Below are 25,620 nucleotides of genomic sequence, written 5' to 3'. Positions count from 1 at the left end.
ATTCTGAACAGCATTGCTGTCATCAGGAGTATGGTGATATGCAACAGTGTCATTTTTAGGCTTCTTACAAGCATAACAAGAATTACGTTTGTTCTTGGGTTTTTCTTCATTTTAGGTGTTTTAGGGGCAACTTCTCTAGGGAGGATGGAGACATATCTTTATCTAAACTTTCTCCTGAAAACTCATTAACTTAAGCATTAAATTAAGGAGTTAAAAAGATATCAAACTGTTACAAAGTGTATGAAGTAAAGCCAGGCAGAGGAAAACTGCTGAAGATGTGGGGAAGAGGGTGCTGCTTTGTTCTGAGTAAGCCCCAAAAGGCTTAAGTGAGAGACTAGGGCTGAAACAAAGTAATCAGCTGGAATGCGGGCACGCGTGCTAAGTCACATCAGTTGTGTCCGACTCTGTGCAACCCCATGGACTGCAGCCTGCCAGGCCCCTCTGTCCATGGGATTCTCCAGGCAAGAATACTGGAGCGGGTTGCCATGCCCTCCTTCAGGGGATCTTCCCAACTCAGGGATTGAACCTGTGTCTCTTATGTCTCCTGCATTGGCAGGCAGGTTCTTTACCACTAGTGCCACCTGGGAAATCCTAGTATTAGTGGTTCAGTTGTGTCCAGCTGTTTGTGACCCCATGAACTGTAGCCCATCAGGTGCCTCTGTCCATGGAATTCTTCAGGCAAGAATACTAGAGTAGGTAGCCATTCCCTTCTCCACTGGATCTTCCCGACCCAGGGATTAAACTCAGGTCTTCTGCATCAAAGGCAAATGCATTACTGTCTGATGGGATAGCTGGCCTTTTCTTCACTAATTCTACTTCCTATGCAAATATCCTTGTAGCAAGTTTTTTTTTTTTTTTTTTTCACTTTCTCTCCTAACTATCCCGCTTTACATAGACTAATGGAATTATATGAGCTGCTAAAAGACAAGAGGGGCAACTCAGGATAAAGCATCTTACAACTGTGGAATAAATTCCCTTTTATTTTGACACTTGGGATCTTCAAGCCTAATAATCAAATCCTTGCTTACCCAAAAGCAAAGTCTTCTAAACAGCAAGACCCACTTAAGTACAGAAGGTTCAGCCATTTCTGTTCCTTTATTGTTAAATAGAAAGCATCAACCAAGTATCACCAGACATTTAAGAAGTATTTTATGAAAAAATATTAGTAAAAAACTGCAACACAAATGAAACTAAGAAAGCTGAAAACCAGTGACCAATGAAATGACCTTGCATGGACCAGATAATTAAAAAATCATAAAGGAGACCAAAAAGTAAAATTTTTGAAGCGTTTCTAGAATATATTACATTCATAAAACAAGAAGATGATAGGGAAGAGACACAATAAATGAACAAGAAAAACTATTGGAAATTAAAGATTTTCAGATCAATAGTTTAAGGGAACATTTTTAATTCAAATACACAAAAAACCTGAGCAATGCAAAGGAAAAGAACAAAAAGGTAAAAAGAATCACTATAAATCTCCCTGAAGCATGACTTCCTGCTAATTGGAGTTCTGATTATGAGAAAACAAAATATATAGTTAGAACTATTTTAAAAATTAATAGAATCATTCTCAAGTTTATGAAGGAAGATGATTTGCAACTCAAAATTCCATGTCCAATATCCATTCAAAATATCAATCAAGTGCAAGGGTAGAATTAATACATTTTCGGGCATCTAATGATTAAATATGCTTTCCTCAAATATAATCTTTCTTATAAAATTACTTGAGGTTGACCCCCATCAAAGTATAGTTAAGAGAAAGAGAAAGATACACCATAAAAGCTATGAAGTAATCCTATAAGGCAAATGATTCATATTACTTTAATCTGATACAGAGTTAATGCAAAAGAAGTAGAAAGCTTTGTCTGGTGGGAGGCTCTAGGATAAAGGGGGATATTATGCAACCTTTAAAGTCCAAGAAATATTTGAGAAGACAAAGAAAAATAGTGTAAAAATGAAAAAAGAAGTGTAAACTCCATCCAAGAAGAACCAAAATATATACGAGAAAGGAAAGTAACCATAGAACTCTAGTTGGCACTGAAATGAATAATATTTTTATATTACTTAAATATAAGTGTTTTTTTAACTTTTTTTTTTTTTTACTGATTTTCAATTTTCAGTATCAATCTTTAGCTAAAAAGTGGAAGAGAATCATAATTATAGACAGAATGCAAATATTAGCAATGGCATTGCCACAGTAAACATACAGATGGAAGAGGTTGGGAAGTAGGTATGATGCTTGGAGAAAACAGAAGGAAAGGACAGAAATTGGAAGATTAGCGTATTACAAAATAGGGGTCAAGAGATGGTACCTACAGTTGCTGCAAGTTAATTTTACATTCCTTAAAATTAAAAAAAAATCTAAGAGAAGGAATAATAATATTAATAAAAATATAGAGAAACGTGGAGTGTGGTATGTGAGATAATTTAGATAATGTCTGAAATATTTTGGGTCCGTTTGTTTGGTCAAAATATGCTTTAATTTTTTTTTTAAATGTAGTTGCTTTTGGTGTGTCTCTACTCTCCAGATTTTCACAGATACCAATCACTCTCTGTTAAATCACCTTGATCTGTAAAGACATTTAAATTTAACCATTTTGTTTTAGAACTAATACATAATTAAAGATGATTCCCTCTGGGGAGAGGAATAGTTTGGAGTTAACGGAGGGGACTCCAAGCTATAAAGAAATAGAAATACTTGGAAATTTTATTATTAAACACAGTATCAGTCATCCCTTACAGTATTATAAAAATTATGGGACTAAGAGGAGAGAATTGGATTATGGTCATGGTAAAACCCTTAATAAATTCTGTAGCATGTCATTTTAAATTCTTTGGATCTCAGTTTTCTCATCCTTGAAATGATGCAACTGGTAATACAAAAACAAAAAGCATGATATGACTGTATTCTAGTGTTTATTTATTTTCCAAATGTAGGCCTATCATTTTCTTTGAAAATGAAAGAACTATATGTTTTCTAGGTCTTATTTTCTTATAATTAAAAACAAACATTTTTTGTGATGTAAACATGCAAAGCATTACCAAATGATTCTCCAGAAAATCCTATTTCCATTCCACCTCTGTTTTCCTAAACATTTAATAGCTAGCACTCAACAATAATTTTAAACAACATTTTGTAGTGGTTTCCAGATAGAGACTGTAAATTTTATAGTCCTCTGTGTTATTAAATTGTACCAGTTACTCTGATTACCTGATGTGTCTGCAGATTCACAGAGGAATTGAGAGATGAAGGATGGCTGTTTCAACATTACACAGATGTGAGAATATTGCCGTCTTAGATCGGCAGCTGCTCTGGAAGTTCTCATTGCTTCTTCTTATTTGGGCTAACACTTTAATTTTGTAGCTAATCAGAAATAGTTGCTTTAAAGATGCTAGCTATTCCTAATGAATGTGAGAACACAGATGTGTCCCATAAGAAATGTCTAACCTGCTGATTGTTAGAAGATTTCTGTGTGTGTGTGCTTTAGCATCTTTTAACTGTGAACATTTATTCAACAAACTAAAAGAAAATTGTAATAACTTTCTATAGATAGATAGAAATAAAGACATTGGCAGAAAGAGAGATAGAGACCAGAGGCAGACAGAGAGAGAAGAGAAATAAGGAGTAATGAAGGTTCTGGTCTCTCCATATGCCCCCACTCTGCAGTTTGGGCCTTGTATAACGTAAAAAGTAGTGAAAACTGAGAACACAAATTACATATTAATTAATATGTTACAATCTAGTATTTTTATGATATGGAAGGCTAGGAGATTCTGAAGTGAGAAAAAACAGGTCAACAGTGAGGCATTCTTTAAAGCTGTAGGGGTCTGGTTTCTGTTGACAGGTTGTAATTATAACCCCTTGGGTCACCTCTTTTCACTGTTTTCTGAGTGATCTGGCTTTTGGACAGTGACTGGGGGAAGTGAAGAGGATGCTTTGTCCCTTTATCTCACCTGGTTCGATGAATCAAAGGTCTATTAAATTTACTTTTAAAGGTGGAGTTCTTGACAATGAGTTTGAGCAAGCTTCAGGAGTTGGTGATGGACAGGGAAGCCTGGCATGCTGCAGTTCACGGGATCACAAAGAGTCAGACATGACTGAGCAACTAAACTGAACCAAACCCTTGGCAATTAATTATAACCTTTAGCTTATGAATCATACCTTAATTCTTAAGTAAAAAATGCCGAGATTCGAGTTTGCAAGAGGCAGTGGAACATGTTTGTGTTGAAACTACAAGTTTAAGACTGTGGTGCCTGCGTACATGTAGTTCAGAAATTTTGAACTATCCAGTTGCTTAAGCAGGTTAACAAAGCACAGTTAGATAGCTTCTGTGGGATTTAAGTATTTCATCTTTAAAATGCAAGTGACAGCGATCGTGACTAACACTAATACAACCCAGGTTTGTAATTGGTTATAAGGATTTCTTTTAGGCGCTTTATGTAATATTGGCACATTGAATTCTCACAATTCTAAGAACCAGATGTTTATTTTCATCTTCCTAATAATTATAACTGCTTTCATGGGTTGAGGTGATTATGCATGTAATGTACTGATTACTGTCCCTGGCACTTAGGAAGTGCTTAACAAATGCTAGCTGCTATTAGTGTATTTCCCCTTCTAGGGTCCTCCACTGGCATGTAGTATGTCAGGTGCCTAGAAATCTGATCTGCTTAACCGATTTCCAAGATAAAATTCTCAGACCTGCAAGAGTTATTGTGCAGAGTAACTGTAAAATCAGATCCCAGGAGGCAATAAATAAATAGCAGTTAAAGATAGGATTGAAGCCAAGCAAAATAGAAACCCAGTAAAACTGTTTTAGTGAAATATTTAGAAATCTTATTTAAGAGAGAATTGAAGGTAAATGAAGGTAGGAAAAGAAATATCATATCATGATGAATTGATCATAATATTGTACAAATTGTATCCAGTACTAAACCCTGAAATGCTGCTTTGCAGAAAGTGTATCTAGCTTAGAAAAAGGGTGATAAGCTTCTATTCCTTTTAACTTTATTTGGAAAATTTTAGCTTCACTGCTGATTTTTGTGAGGTGTTCTTGGCTAAGTTGAGCAGTCATCTTCCATTTTCCCCTTAGTTTTTTGATCAGCTTTGACTGTATTATTTTGTCTTGGCTGATTCTTAGAGTAATTGAAAGATGAGTGCTTTTTCTCTGTGTGAATATGAAAAACAGTAACCATTTGAAAACATATTACTATTCTAGCCTTAGTCCTTTGAGTGAAAAAGATGAAACATTATTGTTATATTTTTGTTCTTTAGTGACACAGACTTCATTTTAAGTATGTGATGTCTTATTTTAATGATTTTTTCTAAGTGCTTAATTGAAGAGTCTTCATTTTTTAATGTAGAAAGACACATAATTTGAGATAACAAATTGTAACTGATTTCTCATTTAGAAATATTTGAGTTCCAATTCTCTTGTCTTATCATATGAGAATAATATGTTGTTTTCAACACTGAGTTTGTCAATTCCTTCACAATAATTTGTACACATGATAATTATACATAAATTAATAAACTGCTGGTGGTAATCTAATGATGCATCATGCTGTTTCTGATTTATTTCTGAATCATTTGTGGTCTATTGAAATGTACCAGGACTAATTATTTAATGTAACCTGTAACTTCCTCAACTCCAAAAATATGTTCTGTAAGATAGAATATTTATTTTTAAAAAACGATGAAGGAAAAGCTTATGTTATGTTTAGTAAGAGTTTATTATATAAGAAATGGTTATATAGGTTGCTGCTGCTGCTGCTAAGTCATTTCAGTCGTGTCTGACTCTGTGCGACCCCATAGATGGCAGCCCACCAGGCTCCCCCATCCCTGGGATTCTCCAGGCAAGCACTGGAGTGGGTTGCCATTTCCTTCTCCAATGCATCAAAGTGAAAAGTGAAAGTGAAGTCGCTTAGTCGTGTCTGACTCTTAGCGACCCCATGGACTGCAGCCTTCCAGGCTCCTCCGTCCATGGGATTTTCCAGGCAAGAGTTATGGAGTGGTTATTAAATAGCAAATGTGTTTTATTTGTGTTTGAAAATCATTTTCATACTAAAAATAATGAAATTACTTAAATGAGCTTTTACTACTTTTCTTATTGTGATCCAAACAGTTTTCTAGAGCTGCCTAAAATAATGTGGGATCATTAGTTTACATTTGCTTAGTCTTCCTGTTGCCTTCCATACTGAAGTTTTGTGTTTGAATATATTTTACAAGTAATTAAAAAGAAAAGTTTAGTCCAAATTTCAACAATCTTGTAAGGAATTTCTCTGTGAGAAATAATTAAAATCAAGTAATAATTCCTGCTGTGTCTGAGAATCATGCATGAGGTTAACTCTTTTCAACCAAGGTTGCATTAAGTCACAGACAGACAATTGATTTTGTTGTATTGTTGCATCTATTTGCCAAAATATTACACCATTCGTGTAGTATGATAGTCCATTGATAACTAACCTTGTAAATTCACTTTGTGACTAGTTTTCATTTTATTTAACAATGATTTGGGAGTTAGTACTCACAGAAAATATTCACTGTAGTTATAAATATAAAAACAAGATATAGAAATATTTAAAAATATGATTGATTTTGCAGTACATTTTTTGTAGTTCTTTTTTTAATTAGAGGATGATTACTTTACAATATTGTGATTGTTTTTGCCATATATCAACATGAATTGGTATTAAGTATACATATGTCCCCTCCCTCTTGAACCCTCCTCCCACCTCCGTCCCCACTGACTAATACTAAACCAAAGATATACTGTTTGCTTTCAGAGGACAGGACTGATGCCCACCAAATATGTGTATACATGTGTGTGTGCGTGCATGTGTTCCCCAAAGGGTTTCTACTGAAAGCTGAGTTTTTATTTTTATGTGTTTCTTAGGTATTTATCTATTTTTTAATGGGAGAAGACTCTTGAGAGTCCATCCCTTGGACTGCAAGGAGATCCAACCTGTCAATCCTAAAGGAAATCAGTCCTGAATATTCATTGGAAGGACTGATGCTGAAGCTGAAACTCCAATACTTTGGTTACCTGATGCAAAAAACTGACTCATTAGAAAAGACCCTGATGCTGGGAAAGATCGAAGGTGGGAGGAGAAGGGGCCAACAGAGGATGAGATGGATGGCATCACTGATGCAATGGACATGAGTTTGAGTAGGCTCCAGGAGTTGGTGATGGACAGAGAAGCTTGGCTTGCTACAGTCCATGGGGTCACAAAGAGTCGGACATGGCTGAGTGACTGAACTGATGGTTGATTTCCTGGCTTCCCAGGTGGCGCTAGTGGTAAAGAACCTGATTGCCAACACAGGTAGATGTAAGAGACGGAGGTTCAATCCCTGGGTCTGGAAGATCCCCTGGAGGAGTGCAGACATACAGATATGTACAGCAGCCCACTCCAGTATTGTTGCATGGAGAATCCTCATGGTCAGAGGAGCCTGGTGGGCTACAGTCCTGTGGGTCACACAGAGTAAGACATGACTGGGCAAGCATGTCCTACTCATGACTAAGCACTGGAGTACTACCATGGTTGATTTATAGTATTGTGTTAGTTTCAAGTGTTACAGCAAAGTGATTTAGCTATACTTCCATATATATGTCTACACATACATATTATTTTTCAGGTTCTTTTCCATTGTAGGTTATTATACGATATTGAATATAATTTCTTGTGTTATACAGTCATTGCTTACTATGCAGTAGTGTGTATTTGTTATATAGTAGTGTATATCTGTTAATCCCAAACTCCTAATTCATCCCTCTCCACTCTTCCCTGGGCTTCTCTGGTGGCTCAGCTGATAAAGGATCCTCCTGCAGTGTGGGAGACCTGGGTTTGATCCCTGGGTTGGGAAGTTCCCCTGGAGAAGAGAAAGGCTACCCCTTCCAATATTCTAGCCTGGAGAATTCTATAGACTGTATCGTCCATGGGGTTGCAAAGAGTCGGACACGACTGAGCAACTTTCACTCACACCCTTCCCCTCTGGTAATGATAAGTTTGCTTTCTATGTCTGAGGTTCTGTTTGTTTTGTAAATAAGTTCATTTGTATCACTTTTTTATATTCCACATAAATATAAGTGATATCATATAATACTTGTTTTTCTCTGTAAGACTGACTTTACTTAGTATGATAATCTCTGGATCCATCTATGCTGCTGCAAATGGCAATATTCCATTCCTTTTTTATGCCTGAGTAATATTCCAATGTGTATATCTACCATGTTATCTTTATTTATTCCTTTCCTAATGGACATTTAGGTTGCTTGCATGTCTTGGCTATTTTGTAAACAGTGCTGCTATGCACACTGGGCTATCTATATCTTTTCCAATTAAAGTTTTCATATTTTCTGGATATATACCCTAGAGTGGGAATGCTGGATCATATGGTAACTCTGTTTTTGTTTTTTTAAGGAAACTCCATACTGTTTTCCACAGTGACTGCACCAGTTAACATTCCCATCAACAGTATTGGGGGATTCCCTTTTCTCTACACCTTCTCCAGCATTTATCATTTGTAGACTCTTTGATGATGGCCATCCTGACAAGTGTGAAGTGGTACCTCACTGTAGTTTTGATTTGCATTTCTCTAACACCTAGTGATGTTGAACATCTTTTCATGTGCCTCTTGGCCATCTGTATGTTTTCTTTGGAGAAATGACTAATTTAATCTCCTGCCCATTTTTTGAATGGTTTGTTTGTTTGCTATTGAGCTATATGAATAGTTTATTTATTTTGTAAATTAAGCTATCATCAGTAGCACCATTTGCAAATATATTCTCCAATCCCATAGGTTGTCTTTTCACTTTGTTTATGATTTCCTTTGCTATACAAAAGGTTATAAGTTTGATTAGGTTCCATTTGTTTATTTTTGTTTTTATTTCTTTTGCCTTGGTAGAATGATCTAAGAAAATATTGTTGTGATTTATGTCGGAGAATAGCTTGCCTATGTTCTATCTAGGATGTGTATGTTGTCACATATTATATTTAAGTCTTCAAGCCATTTCGAGTTTATTTTTGCATATTGTGTGAGGGAGTGCTCTAACTTCATTGATTTACATGATTTAAATTGATTTACACATGATTTACATGTTGCTGTCCAGTTTTCTTCAGGGTATTTTTTTTTTATATATATAACATTCTTTTTTTTTTAATTTTATTTTATTTTTTAACTTTACAATAAAAGTGTGAATCTTCACAATCTCTTGAGTATTGCTCAGATTACTTCTTTTATGATAATGCAGATTTATTCTTGACTTTGAGTTGTTTTATTAACTTTCTAGTCATTTTGACCATTTGTTGGACCATATTAAGTTTTGGTTCAGCTTTTTTTGATGTCCCTATCTAAAACCTAATCTTCAGTATAACTTTCTTTTCAATCTTAATTTAATGGTTTTGAGTTTTTAGCCAACCTTCAATTTAGAAATTTTATGAATTCCTATCTTTTTTCTGATACCCATAGATAGAGCTCCCTTTGCAGAGCCAAGTAAGTTTATCAACATGGCCTGACACCAACACCATCAACTCTTCCCTTTCACTGTTCTCGCTCCTCTTCACAGTAATACCCCTAAAACTCCATCATTTAGTCATTTTTAGCTGATTTATTTTTTGTCCTCTATTTTAATAGTATAAGTATTTGATGCTTGCCAAAGAAAAAAATATTATGTGATTTTAGTCATTTTACACATCTGTGTTTTATTTAAGTGAAGATGAAAGTCCCTAAGTCATGTCCAACTCTTTGCAAACCCATGGACTATACAGTCCATGGAATTCTCCAGGCCAGAATACTTGAGTGGGTAGCCATTCCCTCTCCAGGGGATCTTCCCAACTCAGGGATTGAACCCAGGTCTCCTGCATTGAAAACAAATTCTCTACCAGTTGAGCCAGCAGGGAAGCCCAAGGATACTGGAGCAAGTAGCCTATCTCTTCTATACCGGATCTTCCCAACTAAGCAATTGAACCAGTGTCTCCTGCATTGCAGGCAGATTCTTTACCAGCTGAACTACCAGGGAAGCCCTTCTAAATAGCCATGTACTTTTAATTTGCCAAAGGACTACATCTCACAATAACTTGATGTATAAAGTTGTGGGCCAGCAAAATATTACCATATTTTAATACAGAAGCATACTTCCTTGGTGGGTGAAGTGATTCCTACTTAAGTAGTCAATATATATAATCAGTTAATAAATAGGGCTAGTGGTTTGGGGATCTATTTGGTTTAGGGCAGTATGTAAATGCAAGGTCAGCGACATGTACATGTTGGTATATTTAAAATGGAAAACCAACAGGGACCTACTGTATAACACAGGAAAGTCTGCTCAATGTTATGTAGCAACCTGGATGGAAGGGGAGTTTGGGGGAGAATTGATACATGTATATGTATGGTTGCATTGCTCTGTTGTGAACCTGAAACTATCATAATACTGTTAATTAGTTATATTTTAGTATAAAATAAAAAATAAGACAAAAAAAACCCCAAAATAAATAAATACAAGATCAAGTGCTTCCAAAGTCTCATTAACAGACACATACCTACAAATGAGTTTTTAGCAGTGGGTTCTTGTGAAACCCTGGGGGTCCATGTGGTGAGAGCCGTTTTTCTTTTTGTCTGCCCTACTGCTTTCTTTCTGTCATGTCTCTTCCTTACTGAAGTCTCATGCTGTTAAAGAGAGGATTTTTCTCATTTCTGCTTCTGGGGATTATACCTCATTCAAAATGAACAACATCTGCAAACTAGAGCTACATATTTTCATAAGGCTAAGCCATTCTGTCAAAAAAAAGGGCCTCTTATGCCATGAAAAATATAAATGTCATCTTTCTATATGAACAATATTACAAATTTATGAATAAGAAGCACATTTCTACATGTTATCCTGTAGAGTTTTTACTTTTTATTCTCTGTATCTTTCAGCAAATTCACCCACACTGTGTTATCTGTGGCTGTATTTTACAGGAAGATGTGTGCCTTTACCACTGTGCAGGGGCTTCAAGGACAGTGGGTTTCTTCAGTGTCTAAAGCTCTTATCTGATGATATACTTGGCTGATTGCCATCAAGCAAGCCGTTCAGAGGACTTAAGAATTCAGATTTCACACAGCGTGCGTCAGTCTCAGGGATAAAATTGAAACTTCTTCACGTGTTACTCTCTCAGTACAGGTTCACACCTTCAAGTCATTAGAAATTTCATGAATGCCTACCTTTTTGAAAGGTAGATCCACATATAGGTCCATGCACATATAGATCTCTCTAGTCAGGGCCACGTGGCCCAGAACCAACACCAACAGCAGCACAAGGGAAGGAAGGAAAGAAAAGGAACTTGTGTCTCTAGATTGGTGCAGTGTTGTGGTTGACCTCTTCCTCCCTTCAAGCAGCTGCAGTCATGTGGCTTGTTGTACCTTGGACTTCTTGTGTGACCTTGGCTTATAGTGATGTCCAGTCTGAACAGGGTAAAAATTTCCATTTTCCTCCCAGCCAGTTTCAGGTGTGAGATCATGTCACTGAAATTTATCCTCTGACATTCGGCTCCATTTCCCCTTGAAATGGAACTGATCAAGGAGTTGTCCCGCTCATTATTGATACTCATGAAGTATTTAATATAAGTACCTACATTTTTGTCGGTTTCTGCAGTTAATAAATCCTTTCTTTTATCTTCCCAAATTGTAGATGTATATCTACATCCATCTGTCTTTAAAAGATCATAAAATCCACGAAGGCAGTCCAACATGGTTTTTTTTATGCTGTACCTAGCAAAATGTCCTACACAATTATGTCTTTCCTACACACATTAATTAGATTGCACATGTACAGATAGATCCCCTAGGCCTTCCAAAGCCAGAGACGCTACTTTGGAAAATGATGCAGGCCAAAAAGGATTTAGGTCAGTCAAATTTTTATCTGGCTCTCCCAGAAGGATAGTTGAAAATGCCTTTCTGCTGTGCTCTATTAATCTCTTCCTTGTGATTTTTTTCCTTCTCACATTCCATTGTCAGCTCATCAGAGATTGTGGATTTCCTGTACTTCTTATCAAGCTCATTGGGTATTTGAAATGGCAACGTCTTTGTGATATTCACCAGAGTGGCCCAAGAGTTCTTCCACATCTGTCATTAAAAAAAAAAAAAAAAAATTATCTGCAATGTGTTCCCTTTGCAAGAGGCATAAGTCACAGAGTTTAAGATGGAAAGGGATCTTGAGGGGTGATCCTGTCAGCCCACCCTCCCTCAGTCTAGGCTATGCCTAATCTAAACCCAAAGCTGACATGTTTCTTTAAAATAAATTTACTCCACATTGTATAGTCCATTACCTACTCCACATTGTTGGTAGAGGGATCTCACTAAAAATAGTTCTGGGCATGTAACTCCTGGGTATAAAAACCTTTGAAAGCCCTACTGGTTAAATTTCAAAATTTTCAGCATGTCATTCAAGACCCTTTATAGAAATCTATCCCAGTGAGCTCACTTCTCATTTATTACCCTCTCCTGATCTATTTTAAGAATTCACTGTATTAATTTGTTACCTAGGCATGGTATAGATATCTATGACTATTTCTTTGCTTGTACTGTTTTGTAGCCTTGAAATACTTATCTTTTCATTTCAAAGATCAGCTTAAATTCTACCTCTTTTTAAAAGATTTTCCCAAATTTTCAAGGCAGAAGCTTTATATTCCTTTTTCCAGTTTCCATAGTACTCTGTTTCTATTGTTGTTGCTGACTTACACCATGTTATCTTAGTTGTATCCTCCTCTGTCTCCCACTTTAAATTATAATCTTTTTCACAGTGGAGGCATCACATTCCTCATTGTTCCCTGGAGGCCTACCAAAGTCCATAATATAGCTAGTTATTCAATAAATGTCTTGAAAAATTGTTAAATATTGATTCAGTAGGAGAAAGGGCTGTGAATTTAATGATACTCTATTGAATGAATTTTTGTGACACTTCTCATGTCTCTGTTTCTAGAATATGATAAGGATATAAAATATTAGCTAGTCCAAATATATATATATATATATATATATATATATATATATATATATATAATATAGTCCAAAGTTAATCACTGCAAATTTATCAAAAGTGTGGGTTTAAAAGGGTATTTAAAAAACTTTTCATTCCAGCAACCAGTAGAACTTGAAGTCCCTTTCAGCATTTCTGGAGAATGAACCTTCAACTTCTTCTTTCACTCTTCATTTGGCCCTTTTTTGGGAAGCCCATTCTGTTTTGTCATTCTTTGCAGTAAGTCATTTTCCTTATTCTGAGCTTAAATTTGATTTCTTGTGATTTTTCTCATTGGTCTTACTGGTCTTCCTTCTCCTTTGGGGGAGCACAGACAGCAAATTTAAACTGTTTTCCACACTGTCAGTTCTTCACATAGGAACAGCATTCAGATTTATGCTGTATGTTCAGTTTTACAGGTTGAGTGGCCCTAAACCACACTGTGTGTGTGTATGTGCATATAAATACATATACATATATACACATGTTTCATATATGTAATTAACTCCTGTGTTAGTGCACAACCAGTCAGAAAACAGTTGAAAATCATTTTAACTGGATATAAGATAACTTGCATAGACACATGTAGAGATAGAGACAGAAAAGTAGATTACCATATAAACAATTCACATTCTGGTCAATGTGATTTATATATATATAATTTTAGATTTTACATAGATAAAAGGTGCTAGATATTACATTATACTTCTAGATTTTGAATTCCAAGATAATCAGATTTTTTGGTTATTTTATTGCCATGCAAGAAATTATCCATAAATTTAGTGGCTTAAATAAAGCCATCGTAATCTCTCATAGTTCTGTGGGTTAAGGGGGCTCAGCTGGGAGATCCTCACTTGGGAGCTCTCCTGTAGCTGCCATCAAGTGGTGTCCGGGACTGGAGTCACTAAAAGCTGAATGAATGGGATGTCCACATGTGAGTATCCTTTACTCGCATGTCCCATGCCTTGTGCTCCACAGCATGGCTGGCCTCTCCAGCAGAGTGACCTGAAATTTTTCCATGGCAACTGAGCGTGCCAGGAGGCAGAAGACAGAAGAGGCTAGGCCAGTTAAGAGTTACTCCTGGACTGGTACCCTGTTGCTTCCAACCTAGCCTCTTGGTCAAAGAAGTCCTAGCCTCTGCTCAGATTCCAGGAGGGAAAGAAATAACTTCATCTTTTGATGGGTAAATGTCAAGGTCACGTTGCAGAAGTCCATGCAGGATGGTCATCTTTGGAAGATCCAACCTGCCACACCCTATGTTTGGAAGATATAGTAAAGTTAAAGATGCACTTTCTTTTTTTTTTTAATTTTAATTTTATTTTATTTTTAAACTTTACAATATTGTATCAGTTTTGCCAAATATCAAAATGAATCCACCACAGGTATACCTGTGTTCCCCATCCTGAACCCTCCTCTCTCCTCCCTCCTCCCTCCCCATACCCTCCCTCTGGGTCGTCCCAGTGCACCAGCCCCAAGCATCCAGTATCGTGCATCGAACCTGGACTGGCAACTCGTTTCATACATGATATTATACATGTTTCAATGCCATTCTCCCAAATCGCCCCACCCTCTCCCTCTCCCACAGAGTCCATAAGACTGATCTATACATCAGTGTCTCTTCTGCTGTCTTGTACACAGGGTTATTGTTACCATCTTTCTAAATTCCATATATATGCATTAGTATACTGTATTGGTGTTTTTCTTTCTGGCTTACTTCACTCTGTATAATAGGTTCCAGTTTCATCCATCTCATTAGAACTGATTCAAATGTATTCTTTTTAATGGCTGAGTAATACTCCATTGTGTATATGTACCACAGCTTTCTTATCCATTCATCTGCTGATGGGCATCTAGGTTGCTTCCATGTCCTGGCTATTATAAACAGTGCTGCGATGAACATTGGGGTACACGTGTCTCTTTCCCTTCTGGTTTCTTCAGTGTGTATGCCCAGCAGTGGGATTGCTGGATCATAAGGCAGTTCTATTTCCAGTTTTTTAAGGAATCTCCACACTGTTCTCCATAGTGGCTGTACTAGTTTGCATTCCCACCAACAGTGTAAGAGAGTTCCCTTTTCTCCACACCCTCTCCAGCATTTATTGCTTGTAGACTTTTGGATCGCAGCCATTCTGACTGGCGTGAAATGGTACCTCATAGTGGTTTTGATTTGCATTTCTCTGATAATGAGTGATGTTGAGCATCTTTTCATGTGTTTGTTAGCCATAAAGATGCACTTTCAATCAGTTTTTCTTGTCAGAAGAGGTAAATACAAATGTGGTACATTTAAACAATGGTGTAAAACATGAAGAAAGCACCAAAATTGACCATAAAACAATAGAAAGCTAACTCACATCTTCTACCTGAAGTTCATCACATATTTACACCACATTTCTAATTGAATCTCATGATTTGAAAGATCTCAGTTCTAAATTTAGGCTCAAAAGAATCTTCACTTAAAAAAAAAAGAAATAACTAGTATGAGATAACTAGATTACTTAATCTTAGTTTCTGGAAATTCATCTCTGGTGTATAATATAATCTCTTCTGCTACTACTACAAATTAAAACAAATTTGTTACTTGGAAGCTAACTCTAAAAATAATCCTTCATACAATTAAATAAAACTAAACTACTAGATATTTCCTTTTATGAAATATAGATTTTTCTATTTGAGCCATTTTAAATATTTTTAATTTCCTGAATGTTAATTCTTTCTATTCCTCTCCTCTGAATTCCTTTGAATTTTTCTTCATTTTAATTTTTGCTTGACATATGAACCCTAATATCTGCTATTAATAATTTATCCTGGTCAAATAATCATTAAACCCATGACAGAGAAACAAGCCATATTTACAATAGAAAGTGTACAAGGCATTGGCTTAGGGCTCTTAAGGGCCAATGAAAATGGGGAGACAGAGAGAACACATTAGAGAAGACTTTAGAAGTTATAGATCAATCAGCTTGCTTTGATATCTAGGAAAATAGGGGAATAAATCAAAGAGACATTTGATTTTTCATACACCTCAAAGAGGAGAACAAATGTGGGTAACAACCAACATTGCTTTGAAAGTATTAAATCACTGAGTTCATCTAATTTTATTCTCTGACATCATGACAGGACTTAAATATGAAGGGAAACAAAAGAATTCATATATCTTCACTTCAGCAAGGTTTAATTTTTATCTTGTATGATGTTCTCATCAGCCAGTTAAGAAAATGCAGTCTTGAATAAAGGAAGGCATGGTTTGTTTTGTGTCATTGAATCAGTGACCTGCCAGGGCAGACCAGTTGAAACTCTCGAAGGGGTTGATTGGATGTTTATAATGAATATTATTTGTATTAATCTCCAGAACTTAATAATACAAGATATGAAGTCTATGGACTAGGAAAGTTAAATTTAAAGCTAAATCTATGTGAATTTGAAAGAATACAAAGTATAGATAGGAAGAAAAGTGGCTGAAGTATCTTGAAGTTTGACGAAAACCTCCAATTAAAGTCGCACTTAACATGCTAATGTCTAATATAGTAAAAATGTAAATGGTAATATCTAGGCATACTGACACACTGTTGCTATAAATTAAAAATAAGACTTGGTAGAGGGCTTGGATTATCCAGAGCGGTCTGTAGCATTTCCTGTCTTTGCTTGCATCACTTGTCACGTAGTAATCAATCCTCTGGTCTGTTTTCAGTTACAAGACTGTAACACATTTTCATCTATCCTCTTTAGGTCCTGTAAAACATTTGACTCTGCAACAAAATAGGAAGTGTTAATTTCTCAAAAAAAAAAAGCTCTTTTACTAAAGTTGCTTTGTTTCCATGCTTTTCCATTTAAACAGTTTTATTTCAGTGTCATATTTTTGGATAACCTCTTTGAACATATTTTAAAAGGTAAACTCAACATTTGTAACAACAAGAATGCATAAAACTCAATTCAGGACATGACAATATGAAGACCTAAGGGCCAAATCAGGCAGCAAACACTATGTCATGGCTGCAAATGGATGCAGTGACTGTAAAAATATAAACTGGTTGTGGGGTTGCTCAAATACGGAAATTGTGTACATCTGTGTTAATAAGATACAGTTTAGCAAATTTTAAAAACCTCATGCTATTTGATCCAGGAGTTTGCTTCTGGATATTTTATCCTGAGGAAACAATCTTGCTGTGGCAGAAGATATACTCAGAAGGAACTTTACAGTGGTTTTTATTTTTTGGTAGCTGATATTTGATAACAAGTTATAGATCTTTAAATGATGGCATGTATGGGATGCCAATCAGTAAAATTATTTTGCATTGTAATGATAAACATAATATTGAAGAAATGAAGGAAAAAATAACCTAATTATGAAAGAATTTATATTGTACAATTCTTTAAATAATGGTTTGGAAATAAAAATAGTAAATATATTGTTTGAAATTAAATATGTTGTTTTAAGAATTAAGGGAGATTTTTATTTATGTTTCATTTTTTTTTTGGAATTTGAAAAATGGAAGTTGATAATTCTGATTAAGGAAATAGCTATATAAAGAAAAAAACCACTGATGACCTTTAAGGACTGTTTGATAATCTTTTCTTTTTTAATTGCTGATAAATTTTATTTGTGAATGTCACTTCATTATTTAACTTTACATTGCTGTATTCATGGACTATAGTATTATTGTATGGCTTATTTAAAAGTCCAAAGCTAGATTCCATATTTACTTTCATTCTCCTTTATTTTATGGATTTAATATGCTTATATAAATATGTTATTAAAATATAATATCTTTGATTTAAATATATGCATATTAATGTATAAATTATACATACACATATATAAAATAGAGAAGACTGTATTTATATACTGTATATATCAGTTCACTTCAGTTCAGGTGCTTAGTCATGTCTGACTCTTTGCAACCCCATGGACTGCACGCCAGGCTTCCCTGTCCATCACCAACTCCCTGAGCTTGCTCAAACACATGTCCATCGCATCGGTGATACCATCCAACCATCTCATCTCATATATATATGGAGTTTTGTTATTTTAGTTGTCCAAGAACATTGAACAATGATGCTGATTTGTTTTTTAACTTCTTAATGTTTTTCTTGATTTGAAACACTTCACCGATTATCTCTTTGGCTATTTTTCTGTGATTCCAAAATATCTCAATGAAAGCAAGACATTTATTTATTTCTACCTATTTTCCCTAATTTACAATTTTGGTATAGCTTCAAACATACAGAGAATTTGTAATTATTATACTTAAGAATCCTGATTACTCTCTGTCCAGATTTGTATTTACATTTTACCCCTGTGCATTATTATTTCTGCCTGTTCTTTCTCTCTCCATATATTTTTATATATATGTATATATATACACACACACACACACACACCCCTGTGTAGGCATTCTATAACTGCATAATTATATATGCATATGTATGTGTACATATAGATAATATTGCCCTGAATCTTTTGGGAATAAGTTATAGACATCATGCTTCTTTTTTATTTTTATTCATTTATTTTTAAAATTAATTTAATTGGAGGATAATTACTTTACACTGTTGTGATGGTTTTGCCATAAAGCAACATGAATCAGATCCAGGTATACATGTGTCCTCCGTATCCTGATCCCCACCCACCTCCCTCTCCACCCTGTCTCTCTGGGTTGTCCCAGAGTGCCTGCTTTGCATGCTTCTTTACTTGAAGTACTTTAGTGTGTATTTCCTAAGAATAAGTACATTTTCCTATATAACTATAGTACAATTTTAACCATTAAGAATATCATTTTAGCAAAATGCTATCATGTATTAATAACTCACAGAACCTCTAGGATCACACGTGTATTTGGTTGTTATGTCTTTTTTGAACTTCAGTTTTTAATGACTTTGATGAGTTCAGGTCAGATATTTTTAGACTTTCGTCAGTTTGCATTGGCCTGATATTTCCTAATGATTGATTCAGTTTGCACATTTTTGGCAGACATACCACAGAAATCACGTTGTGTCCTTCTCAAGTGCATCATACTTGGAGGCTTGTTTTGTGGGTTTGTTCCATTTTGATGATTTTTCCTTGATTATTTATTTAAGGTGGTCTTGTTTCTCCATTGAAGGTTACTGTTTTCTTGATTGTAATTAATAAGTGATTTGGGGGAAGATACTTTAAGACTATGGAAATATCCTGTTTGTCAACACCCTTTCACCTACAAGTGCTAATCCAGAGATATTTTCCTGACTTAATCAGTTAATTATAATAATATTAATAATATGTGTTTAATGTTGATTTTCTAACTCTAAGGTGTATTCTGTGCAAGGAAAGAATTTTCCAATTCTTCCTTATATACTTTATTCATGTATTTTATTTATAATTTATATTCTGTAATGAAGTTTAATTCTTTATGATAATTATTTATTCTGGTTTTCCAACTTCCCAGATTTGATTTGTGAGAATTTCTTTAAGCTGAGGCCAGGGTCCTTTTGAAATAGCCCTATCATTTATTTTTTTCCTATTTTTTTGGCTGCTCTGCACATGGCATGTGGGATTTTAGTTCCCTTACCAGTGATCAAATGCATGCCCCCTGCAATGGAAGCATGGTGTATTAGTGACTGGACTGCCAGAAAAGTCCCAGCCCCACCATTTCAAAATGCCTTACTCCTCTCTGAGGAAAAAACAAACAAAAGAAGGCATCACCTTGAATTCTATATCTTTTTAAATATTCTCCCTATCTTTGTGTTCTAATCTGTCAGGATAGTTTTTCAACACTATCAGAGTTTCAGTGGACTTTCAGCTGGTGAATTTTATGTCACTCTTAGGATCTTTGTTTTCTTTGCTTCTCTCCCTCAGTTTCTAGACCCTTTAGATCACTGTCGTACAGCTTGAAAGATACTTCTGTTAGAAATTGGTGTTTAATTTTCTGTTTACTGGTAATCTGACATTTTTATTGTCCTCCAACTTCTAGTTATGCTGAAGGCCTAGAATTTGTGTGTTTTTACTTGTTTTTGTTGGCTGTATATTTTACAGTATGTGTGGAAAGTTTCAGATTTAGGTGGCTATTATTACCACAACTACCTCAAATTCCAGGCCCATATTTTTTAAGCATTCCACAAAACATATTGGTATTTTAAGTTATTTGCCATATGCCATGATGTAACCAGACTTTGTGGCTGCATTGCCTTACCTTTAGCGGTCATCGTTCTCTTAACCTAGATTATTTAAATTGAAGGCTTTTTTCTTTATTCTTATAATTATTTTATTGAATAGCACACCTCTCAACCCAGGAGTTGTCTCTCTGAAAAATGTGTCCACTGTAAACAAAAAAATTATGATTTGAGATGATTGAAACTTACGATTATGTACCAGCCAATTGTATTTTAAAAATTTCTCCTTTAGATTTAAGATTTATCAGCTATGTATTTAAATACCTGGAAATTCAACCCCCTGACTTTTAAAAATGTATATGTATGTAGAAATGAGGTATCTAATCAATAACATCTGATTATGACAATATTGTGAAATGTAGTTAGAAGCAGTCACTTAAACTAATGAAATATGCTCTTGGAACATATTTAATATCATTCTTTCAGTTTCACTGCAAAGAGGTCTGATCATGGTTGGTAGGTAATGGGGGTTTGGATCAGGAGCAAAACATTCTGATGTTTGAAAATTACAGAGTAGGACAGAGTTTGCAAATTAGGAATTAGATGAGGCAGGAGGCATGTCTCATGCAAGAGCAGCAATCATTTTTCTGCTTTCTGGAAGCTGTGAACCCAGACTTAAGATATATTTGCTCTTCCAAAAAAAAGATAGAAATTAGGACTCTTATGAGAAATTTCTTGCTTTTGAACATTTTTTAATATTTTAAAATCATGGTGTAGAATTTTAAAAAAAATTACCGTACACCAGTTTTGGTTGTTATGCTCCAGTTTGCAGCTTCTGCTCTGCATGAGGTGTAGGGACTAGTAGGTGTTGTAGTGAGAAGAAATTGAGGTTGAAAGTGGCTGGCTCTACGCCCAGGATCACTGCTTCTTAGCTGTGTCAAATTGGGCAAGTCATGGGATTAAGGTTAGTTTGAATTCTCTTGCCTAGGAGGATGACTATGCTACAGCATGAAGGAATACACAAATCTGCCAGTTGTTATAACTTCGTAATTCTATTGAAACAATATGTGAATGTGAGTTTGTATCAGTCTATTCTATTTAAACTCTGAGTTTTAAACTTAGAAAAATGAAATTTATAAAAATACAGGGTTTCATAAAATTTCTTGATTTACTTTTGACATTTACCTATGAACTCAGTAACTATCTCTCAGTTCAGTTCAGTTCAGTTCAGTCCAGTTGCTCAGTGGTGTCCGACCCTTTGCAACCCCATGAATCGCAGCATGCCAGGCCTCCCTGTCCATCACCAACTCCCAGAGTTCACTCAGACTCACGTCCATCTAGTCGGTGATGCCATCTCATCCTCTGTCGTCCATTTCTCCTCCTGCCCCCAATCCCTCCCAGCATCAGAGTCTTTTCCAATGAGTCAACTCTTCGCATGAGGTGGCCAAAGTACTGGAGTTTCAGCCCCAGCATCATTCCTTCCAAAGAAATCCCAGAGCTGATCTCCTTCAAAATAGACTGGTTGGATCTCCTTGCAGTCCAAGGGACTCTCAAGAGTCTTCTCCAACACCACAGTTCAAAAGCATCTTTTGAACTATCTCTAGTTTCATCTTATTTGAGAAGCTCCCTGTTGAGCATTAGTACAATCATTCGTTCCTGTGCAAGGCAGAGGCCAGTGCCATCCTCTTGTCTTTCACACACTAGAAGATCGATTAATTAGGTGTTCTACTCATAATGCCTGTTCTGCTTGTTGAACTGTTGATTTGTTAAGCCAGTGTTTCTGCTTCATCCTACAAAGCACCAAATCTCTGGGCAGAAATTCTACTAGCTGCTAAGAACGAATGTCTCTCTAAAGATGCTTGCTACTTAATTTTTATTTGTATGGGTCTATAATGTGTTTGAACTGTTGGAAACAACACATTGTACTTTGAAGGGTTACTTTAATTATCATTAAGTTGTGTTTTGTTTTATTTCATTTGAACAGTTCTTTTATAAAACAAAACAGCATACCCAGAAGCATAAAATTCACTTAAGTTTTGAAATATTTTGTACTTCGAAATTACTGTCCTTTCCCATACATCTTTCCTTTAAACAAACACGTTAATTAATGAAATCTGATTAAATAACTTTCTCCTTATAATTGGCTTTCTGAAAAAAAAAAAAAGAAATGTTTGTTTATTTTTGTGAGGTGTGCAAGTGGCATGTCTGTGCTTTTCTCAGTACCTAGTTTTCAATTAGAATTGAAGCACATTTACAAAGTGAATCAGTGTAATTCTCTGAATAAATCAAGCAGAATTCTCCTTTGACTCAGGGATTTTCATGTATTAGACAGAAGTACATTTTCAAAACTTGAATTATGTAACAACCACCTAAAAACTACAACTAAATTCACTTACAAATACCTCATATTTTTGAATTGCTCTTACGTTATTCTGGCTCATTCTGGGGGCCTGTGTTTCTTACACGGATTTTGAAAGTCCACATGCAGACTCATCTCAAGAATGTCCTCCTTGACTGATGTGTAGGAAGATTTGCATATAGTTGGGAACATTTCTGTTTTTAAGCCTACTATAATATGCTAGATGTATAATCTATATTTTGCAAAACCTTATTTCAGTATGTTAAAATATGTGATGTCTGAATGAGTGTTGGTCTGGATTAGAGTTTCTGTGACCTTGGCAAATTGCTTACTCTTCTGTATTTCTTTCTTTTCACAGATGCATTTTGTAGGAGTATTCTGAGGATGAATGTTTGCAAATCATTCTGAAATTGCCAAGTGCCACATACAGTAAGTAATATGTATTTTTATTTTTCCACTCAATTGCAGTCATGCTGAATAAATTTGGCACACAGTCATAAAAGAATACATTTCTATTTACAGTTCTTGATATTTGTGAATACTGAGGAAAACTGTATGTAAAGGAGAAAAATTTGAGCTATTTGCTAGTCTCAATTAAGTTGCATAATTTCATGATTTCTGATGATTGATTTTACTTTTGTTCTATGTACATAACTGGTACATAATTTTTATCACTTATTATTTAAGTGATTCTTTTCCCTTTTAATCATAGCTTGAGAAGCATGTAGAAAAAAAATAGTGTTATTAGCCAGTGTTGCTATGGAAATTTTAAAGAGGAGTATTGAATTAAATATTTGGATTTTCTAAGGATTAAGATTGGCTATGTATCAGGCAGTTTATGTATTTTGTCTTAATTCTTCCCCAATTAAAGATCACTATTCTTATTCCCATTTTATAAATGAGAAAATTGAGATCCAAGATGTTTTAATACCTGCCCATTATCTATTCAAAGTGAAGTCATTGGCTTTGATGAAAACACAGGCTTTTCAAAAAATATTACCTTCACCAATAACTTAGAAAAAGTAAAATTAATTTTAGTTAAGAGTCTGAATATTTAAGAATACAAATATTTTGTAATTATTTCTTTGGATTTTTGTTTTGTGTAAGCAATATCACAGAAGTGTTACAGATTTTTTTTTTTCTGTATTATCTATCATGTCATTACTTCCATTTCAAGTAATGCTTCCAATTCCTGACTTAGATTGCTTTAACTAGTAGGAAATAAGTGAAAAAACTTGATTCTGAAAGGAAGTTTATAAATCATCTAAATTATTCTTTGATGAAAAGTGTTCAGAATTAGACTTCTGAAGCTCTCTGAAAGTCCTATTTCATATACTGAGAAAAAAACACGCGTGCTCTTATATTATTATTTTAGAGTTGAAAAGAAGCATAAGATCATAGAGTCCTAGCCTCTGTGAGCTCAAATTCCTTGTTTGATGAACTGGGATAATCTGGTGTATGATTCAAAATAAAATTTCCGAAAAATGGAGAGACAATAATGGCCACATTGATATATGTATGTTGTTTTGCAGTATAACTGCTTTTTTCAAGAAGGTGGCATAGTGTAGTGTTTTAAGAATTTTGACTCTGGATTCAGACCACCTGGATTTAAATTCTGGGTTTATCACTTATTCAGTGTTTCAGCTGTGTAACTTTGAATAAATTACTTAATGTATCTTTAAAATGGGTAAAAATTCAGTTCAGTTCAGTTTAGTTCAGTCACTCAGTCATGTCCGACTCTGTGACCCCATGAATCACAGCACGCCAGGCCTCTCTGTCCATCACCAGCTCCTGGAGTTCACTCAAACTCATGTGCATCGAGTCAGTGATGGCATCCAGCCATCTCATCCTCTGTCGTCCCCTTCTCCTTGTCCCCTCAATCTCTCCCAGCATCAGGGTCTTTTCCAATGAGTCAACTCTTCGCATGAAGTGGCCAAAGTATTGGAGTTTCAGCTTTAGCATCAGTCCTTCCAATGAACACCCAGGGCTGATCTCCTTTAGGATAGACTGGTTGGATCTCCTTGCAGTCCAAGGGACTCTCAAGAGTCTTCTCCAACACCACAGTTCAAAAGCATCAATTCTTTGGCACTCAGCTTTCTTCACAGTCCAACTCTCACATCCATACATGACCACTGGAAAAACCATAGCCTTGACTAGACAGACCTTTGTTGGCAAAGTAATGTCTCTGCTTTTGAATATGCTATCTAGGTTGGTCATAACTTTCCTTCCAAGGAGTAAGCGTCTGTTAATTTCATTAGTGCAGTCACCATCTGCAGTGATTTTGGAGCCCCCAAAAATAAAGTCTGACACTGTTTCCACTGTTTCCCCATATATTTCCACTGTTTCCCCATCTATTTCCCATGAAGTGATGGGATCAGATGCCATAATCTTAGTTTTCTGAATGTTGAGCTTTAAGCCAACTTTTTCACACTCCTCTTTCACTTTCATCAAGAGGCTTTTTAGTTCCTCTTCACTTTCTGCCATAAAAGTGGTGTCATCTGCATATCTGAGGTTATTGATATTTCTCCCGGCAATCTTGATTCCAGCTTGTGCTTCCTCCAGCCCAGTGTTTCTCATGATATACATGATATACTTTGCATATAAGTTAAATAAGCAGGGTGACAATATACAGCCTTGACGTACTCCGTTTCCTATTTGGAACCAGTCTGTTGTTCCATGTCCAGTTCTAACTGTTGCTTCCTGACCTGCATTCAGGTTTCTCGAGAGGCAGGTCAGGTGGTCTGGTATGCCCATCTCTTTTAGAATTTTCCACAGTTTATTGTTATCCACATAGTCAAAGGCTTTGGCATAGTCAATAAAGCAGAAATAGATGTTCTTCTGGAACTCTCTTGCTTTTTTGATGATCCAGCGGATGTTGGTAATTTGATCTCTGGTAAAAATTAGGAACTACCTAATTTATGGTGAGTTTATACATGTAAACTATAGCACAGTTCTTATTGCCTAGTTAATGATCAATAAATGTACATGGTTATTATATTGGGACTGATTCATTTGGATATTTCAAGTATGTATGTTAATAAGTGTCTTAACTTCATGATTATGTCATATAAAATACACAACAAAGTTTCTCAGTGAATACTGTCAGTTGACGTGCTCAGAAGGAAACTAAACTTTAGCCTTCTTCATACACAAATCAAGATGCTTTTAGTAGCTACTTTTCCT

General features: G+C 35.4%; 1 protein-coding gene across 4 annotated transcripts in view; it reads left to right on the top strand.

Moving 5' to 3' along the window:
- The window catches only part of GALNT13 (polypeptide N-acetylgalactosaminyltransferase 13), a 656,510-nt gene that overhangs the window by 10,193 nt on the left and 620,697 nt on the right, over positions 1 to 25,620 (top strand). For all 4 annotated transcript variants that reach the window (NM_001076886.1, XM_024975592.2, XM_005202449.4 and 1 more), the window contains 1 exon segment: positions 22,796 to 22,866. The gene's annotated coding sequence lies outside the window, so the exon portion shown is untranslated.

Source organism: Bos taurus, chromosome 2 (genome assembly GCF_002263795.3).
Source record: "Bos taurus isolate L1 Dominette 01449 registration number 42190680 breed Hereford chromosome 2, ARS-UCD2.0, whole genome shotgun sequence".
Taxonomy (NCBI): domain Eukaryota; kingdom Metazoa; phylum Chordata; class Mammalia; order Artiodactyla; family Bovidae; genus Bos; species Bos taurus.
This window is presented reverse-complemented; position numbering and strand designations above follow the sequence as displayed.